The sequence below is a fragment of the Macaca nemestrina genome, chromosome 1 (assembly GCF_043159975.1).
Source record: "Macaca nemestrina isolate mMacNem1 chromosome 1, mMacNem.hap1, whole genome shotgun sequence".
Lineage (NCBI taxonomy): Eukaryota > Metazoa > Chordata > Mammalia > Primates > Cercopithecidae > Macaca > Macaca nemestrina.
The window spans coordinates 197,297,394-197,304,287 of record NC_092125.1 but is presented as its reverse complement, the minus strand read 5'-3'; the positions used below and the strand labels follow the sequence as shown (position 1 = coordinate 197,304,287).

Below are 6,894 nucleotides of genomic sequence, written 5' to 3'. Positions count from 1 at the left end.
CCTCCTTCTCCTCTTCCTCTTCTTGCTCCTTCTCCTTTTTCTCCTCCTCTTCCCCCTCCTGCATGTCTATCCATAAGGTGAATTTCCTACCCATACCTGCCACTCTGTCTGCTTAGATCCTTTGACTTAGACCCGAACCTGCAAAGAGGAGCCTGCTTGCCCCACCTGGGGGCAGCTGCCACTGGGAATCTGTACTAATGGCCTTTCCCCTTGGTGTCTGTGGGTCTTTGGTGGCTCAGGGTCCTGACATGCTTCTTGGTACCCTGGGAATGCCCCCATTCCAAGCTTGTGGTTCCTCTGGGCTCCAGCCTCCTGTGGTTTGGCCTTCCTGTGGAACCCATATAAGAGTGAGCAGCTGCATTTCAGTCTCTGCTCATTGTCACAGTCAAAGACACACCAGTCTGGGAGCCAAAAAATGGAGAAATCCCTTGAATGTTTATCAAAGTCTTCTGAAGAACACTAAGGAAGTTCTTCTGTTCATAACAAGCAGCATTGCATCTTTTTATTTTTATTATTTTTTTTAGACGGAGTCTTCGGAGTCTTGCTCTGTTGCCCAGGCTGGAGTGCAGTGGCACAATCTTGGCTCACTGCAGCCTCTGCCTCCTGGGTTCAAGCGATTCTCTTGCCTAGGCCTCCTGAGTAGCTGGGATCACAGGTGTGGGCCACTACGCCTGGCTAGTTTTTGTATTTTTAGTAGAGATGGGGTTTTGCCATGTTGGCCAGGCTGGTCTCGAGCTCTTGACCTCAAGTGATCCTCCTGCCTTGGCCTCCCAAAGTGCTGGGATTATAGGTGTGAGCCACCAAGCCCAGCCAGTAAAACCCTAATTTTTGCTATTATCTATCTATCTATCTATCTATCTATCTATCTATCTATCTATCTATCTATCATCTATCATCTATCTATCTATTTATCTATCTATCGTCTATCATCTATCTATCTATCTATCTTCTATCTATCTATCTATCTATCTATCTATCTATCTAATCTATCATGCATGGCTGCTGTGCCTCAAACCTGTCCCCTCCCTCTCTCAGGACTCCCACAAACTCCACTTTCCCACCAAATCCAGCCTGTGCTTGCTGTGGTTCAGAGGTTGCAAAATGGTGACCCAAGGGCTTATCTTGCTCATAGACATATCTTATTAGGTCTGAACAATCTTACATATATATTTTTTGAAATACTGGGTAACATAAAATAGTGGATTTTTTTGGAAATGGTAAACAGCATTGAAAAAATGGGGATTTCCCATTGAGTGTGAACTTCCCATTTCACTTGAAGAATCAGCTCTGGCGACACGGGCCACCTCACTCACTTTCGACACCTACCTGGCACCTGTTGGCATCTGAGTGCATGACCCTTGCTCTTGTCTTCCTCTCCTTGCACCCCTTCTAGGCCTGCTCACTTTCTCACATTTACATTTTTTTCTTCTGTGGCCCTTGTGAGGTCATCCCCTGAGCCTGAAGCCGGTGCAAATTCTCCCAGCTCTTGGTCCCTGAGACTGGAGCTCCTCCTTCTCATCCTGACTCCAGGGCCTCTTGCCAGTCCAGTTAAAAATCCTTCTCTTCAAAGCTAACCATCCCCAGCTCAGAGCTCTCCCATCAAAGTGAGAGAATTTTCCAGAACCAGCATCTCTCTCTTCTAGATATAGCAACACCTGCTTTCCAAACTATAGTTTCTTCCCTTGCTGAGGCCAAGGTTTCTCTTGAAGAAACCTGTATTTCCTAATGCCCTCTGCTCTTGTATCATCTGAACCCTCCCGCCCAACCTCAGGACTTCACTCCTCGTGTGGCTCCCATAATTCCAGGTCATTGACTTCTTAGGCAAACGCTGGAGAGATAGATGGTCTAGCACTGGGGCCCAGTGGGCAGACTTAGGCCAAGTGACCTGGGGCCCAACCCTGGTTCTTCTGCTTAGCTTTGTGATCGTGAGGAACTTATTCCATCTCTCTAAGCCTCAGTGTCCTCTGTGAAGCAAGGATGATATTAATAATACCTGTCTCACTGGCTATTGTGCCAACCGAATGAGATACAGCATTAGCACCTTGATACTCAAGGTGGGGTCTTTGGACCAGCAGCATCAATATCACTTTGCTACTTGTTAGAAACACAGAATCTCAGTTCCCATCCCAGACCTGCTGAATCTGCATCCGCATTTCAACAAGATGCTCAGGAGTTCCCTATGTGCCGTCAGGTTTGAGAAGCTCTGGGTTAGTGGAGAAGCTCTGGGTTAGTGGAGAAGCTCTGGGTTAGTGGAGAAGCTCTGGGTTAGTGTAACTCTTGCTATAAGGTAATGGTAGCTGTCACGATTGATAGTCTAATAAGAATCCCTCATACTACGGCAGATTCTGGCAGTGGAGAGAAGACTGTGGGCTCCAATCCCGTTTCTGCAAATTAGTATTGTGTGCCCACTTCAGCCTTCCTCCCTGCCTCCTGATCCCTGTCTATTAAAATGGAGATAATTATGCCATTTCTTGGAGTCGATTTGAGAGTTAAATAAGATTAAGCAGAAGGTGCTTCAGAGGATTGTGGAAAGTGATTCCGAGATATGTAAGCTCTGAGAGCATCTTTGCACATGTTTTATGTGCACTTCCTGCTATTGTTCCCACCTCACTTTATTTTTATTTTGTTTATTTTGTAGAGACAGGGTCTTGGTCTGTTGCCCAGGCTGGAGTTCAGTGGTGCCATTGCAGCTCCTGCAGCCTTAAACTCCCGGGTTCAAGAGATCCTTCCACCTCAGCCTCCTGAGTAGCTGGGAGTACAGACCTGTGCCACCACATCTGGCTAATTTTTTGTAGAGATGGAGTCTTGCCATGTTGCCCAGGCTGGTCTCGAACTCCTGCCCTCAAGCTATCCTCCCACCTTGGCATCCCAAAGTGTGGGGATTTCAGGCATGAGCCATCGCACTTGGCCTTGTTCCCATTTTACAGAGTGAGAAGTTGAGGCATTTCAAAACCCAGGGTTTGTCCAAGCTCATGTAACCAATCAGCTACCGAACTGAGTCTGGTTCTCAGACCCTGAGTTCATGACCAGTGCAAGACCCTTTAGAGATCTAGATCTGCCAAATCAGGCTGCCACCGGGGTCCCGGAGCCTCTCCTCTGCTTGTGCCCCATCTACAATCCTCCAGTGGCCCCTCTCACTGTATCACACTGTTGGCTGGTCGCTTCTTGCTTCTGTGTTGGGGACAATAGTGGCCGCAGACCAGGGAGGGGTGGGGAAAGGAAGGGCGGGGCAGCTCTGGGATCTGGCGGTTAATTAAAACGTCCTCAGAGGAGATTAATCCACAGTCAGTGGCTTGAATCCGCAATGACCCAGCACCTCTCTGGCAGAGCACATGGCCTTCCTGGGGGTGGCAGGCATGAGGTCTGGCTGTCCTCCTCCTGGTCCTTGGAGCCCTGGCAATGGGCAGTGCTGTTGATGCTGCCACCAAAATATTCCCATCTTGTTTCCATAATAGCTTCTGTCACTGCTCTTGACAGGCCAGCCATTAAGTCTTTGGCAAAACTGTAAGAATTATTAACATATGAGGTTTTATATTATTTGACAGCTGTCGGCTCCTTTAGAATTTCCATCACCCTGTCCCCTCCCTTCCCTCCCATCCTTTCCCTCACCCTCCCCCTCCCCACCCCATAAGGATGGGAGGGGCCTCTCAGTCACTGGGGAACAGGGAAGAGAAGCCACTCAAGCTTCACTCACAGTCACTTCTGCACATCTGTGGAATGTTCCTTGTGACCCCTCTGCTCTTAACCTGGAAACTTCCTCAGCATCAGCTACACCTCGTGTACACCCCCAGCATCAATGGCTTCGGTGACGACTCTCTGCTCTCCACCTAACTCCTAACTCTGCCTCCTAAGCCCAGACAGACACACAGCTGTCTCCTGGACATCTGTCAGATACATGCTCAGTATTCCTCACCCAGCATGACCCAAACCAAACTTCTCCCCTCACCGCGCCCCATCTCTTTCTCTGGAGTGCAATGCTCCCTCTTCTGGTGCCCCCTTCCATCATCCATCCCATTCCCCAGCCAGAAATCCGAGGGTAACCCTGGTCTCCTCTTCTTCCATGCCCTCAGGGGCTCAGGTCCCCAAGCTCTGTCTATTCTGCTTCCTAAAAGCCTCTTGACTTTACTCTATCCTCCCCACCCCCATTGACCCCATGTAGGGCTCACCCTCTCGTGCTGGGCCACCACATTTGTTTCCTCACTGGCAGATGTCCTGCTCAGATCCCCTTGGGCCCTCCCATCAGAGTGCCTACCTGTCCCGTGCCAAATGCTTATAGGCTTTCTCTAGGGCTGCAGCTGCTCCCTCCACCCAGGCAGGCAGGAAGTGCTGCAGAGCTAATGCCTCTCCCTGCTTCTCAGGCTGCTCTCAACCAATGGCTGCTGGGAGTACTAGGGTAGGATAGTATTGGGTGTACTTGGGGAGGATAGCTCTGAGGCCCGTGGTCTACCCTGTGGATCACAGGTCTCTGTGGAGTGAAGCTCCATTCCCATGGTCGCAACTGGCTTGATCAAGGTCCCCTTGGCCTGCTGCCTTCTTTCCCTGCCCCACTTCCCCACGTCCCTCTTGGCGTTTCCTGGGATATCCTCTCAAGCAAACTGCTGGCACTCAAATCCTTGTCTCAGAGTCTGCTTCTAGGGGGACTCAAGCGAAGACAGGACTTGCTCTCTGTCCTGTGTGCACATCCGACTCTGTGAGGCCCTTCTCAGGACTCTGTGGGTTGGGGGTGGGGTGGGGGGTGTCCCTAATGCTTCAACTCTTGCTGCTACTGAAAGGGAGGTCTTGCTAATGCCCACGGGCCTCCATCCAGAAAACCTAACTGTAGGCAGTGTTTGGGGACTGTTACTTACATTTGAAAAGGAGTTGCCACAGGCCTCAAACGGTATGCTTTTCTGGTACTTTCATTAAATAAAGTTTAGCATTAACACAGCTATAAAATAATAAAAATATAGGGCATCCATGTTAAAGAGAAAATATATTCTCATATGAAAATATATCACAAAGCTATGCTCAACAAAACTTGTACTGGTTAGCACAAAAATTTGCAAATTAACAGATACGCCAGAAATAGGACCCTAATGAATGATAAAAGTGGCATTTCAAATGAGTGTAGAAAAGACAAATTAGTATGAAATGATGGTGGACAATTGGTTAACTTTTAAACTCACCTACTTCACGCAAATTCCAAGTGGATCAAAATATTCACATAAAAATGAAATCATAAAAGAATTAGAAGAAACAAAGGTGATTATTGCAGGATGAGTTGGGCTTTTCCAAGCATAAACACGAGGGGAAAAATCACAGATAAGACTGTAAGAACCGACAAAATAAAAATAAAGAATCCCAAAGTGAAAAGGCAGATGAAGTGGGATATCTCGGCAGTATATACTGCAGATTAACAGCAACAAAAATCAATTCAATGGGGTTTAGGTGAATCAACCTTAGTGTTCCTTTGCTCGGGACACCTAGTATCAAATACTTAAAAAATCAGTACGAGCTAGAACATATCCTGAAAAGGCAAATAAACATCTGGTCACCTGCTTGTCAAAGTGATTACCCTTATGAGGAGGAAGTTCTTCCTGATGTCCAGCCTGCATTCCTCTTGCTGGCAACAAGAGCCTCTTCTCTCTTTCAGTTCTTAGGGCAGTGGGAGGGCCTTTCCTCAAAATAACTTCAACCCTATGTGTGGCCTCCAGGGTGTCCAGGCCAGGAGGCCTTGGCACCTGCATGTATTGCCAGAGGTTCAGCCACACTTGAGGTCCAAGAGGGCACAGACTTCTTAGAAGGACACACCAGTTTGTCAGCTTGGACGCCCAGGCTCACAGCTGGCCTGATCTCATGTTGTCCTCCTGCCTGTCCCATCTCCATCCTGAGCACGCCCTGATCTACTCCATCCTGAGCCCCATTATAAGCCCCATCTGGATCCCACTCTTGAGCCCTCTCTGTCCCTTACCCTTCCGATCCCAGGCCTTGGTGGGGGCCCCATGGCCAGGTCTGGCCGGGCTGCATGGCCACTCTGAGCCAGGCCGGCTGTGCAGGGAACAGATGGGCTCCCTGTAGACGCGGCAGCGGCGCAGGAGCTAATCCACTTTTATCTCGTTATGGTGACAGCCACCCTGTTAAATGGAATGGACTATTGATTCGGGGCTCACTTCCAGCCCGAGGATTTTCCATCACAGGCCTGAGTAGAATAGGAGAAAAGCAACACTTATTAACTTGGGTGCCAGTCAGGGAGAGGCTGGGGTGGGGGCCGGGCTGGGCAGGCGCAGGCGCCAGGGCTGGCAAGCCAGGCCTCCGGGGTGCTGGGGAGCCAGGCTCAGACCCAGCGTCTGAGGGAGCCTCTCCTTCCCTCCTCCCTCAAGGCGGATAGGGGGACAAAGGTGCAAAGGTGCATGTCGCAGACGGCACGCATGCTCACACAACACTGATGCACACATATGCCAATGCTGACACACATGTACACACAATACTGACACCCACAATGCTGACACAGATATACACAAGCATGCTGATACACAGCAACACTTCTGCCCATCACTGACACACATACGAACCCACTGTTGACACACAGCTACACACTCAATGCTGACACACATGCAGACACACAACATTGACACACACACACCCCACACTGATAGACACACTCATGCAATGCCAGCACACGCATACACACAACACTGACACACATATGCATACAATGCTGGCACATCCAAACACACAATGCTGACACAGAGCACACCACGCTGACACGTGTATACGTATTGGCATGGGCACACTCACATACACACTCAACACCGACACACACATGCACACAGTGCTGACTCCTATCTATACAAATCGCTGACACAGACATACACACACACACCACTATCCTGTATACTCATACACTGATGCACA

General features: G+C 49.2%; 1 long non-coding RNA gene across 1 annotated transcript; it reads right to left on the bottom strand.

The window, feature by feature from the left end:
• Nucleotides 1–1,787: 1,787 nt before the first annotated feature.
• On the bottom strand, nt 1,788–6,195 carry LOC105494727 (uncharacterized). Its single transcript, XR_011609338.1, has 3 exons — nt 5,951–6,195; nt 4,848–4,927; nt 1,788–3,502 (listed from the first exon to the last, which is right to left on the bottom strand). It is a non-coding gene; the product is annotated as an uncharacterized lncRNA (long non-coding RNA).
• Nucleotides 6,196–6,894: the final 699 nt, after the last annotated feature.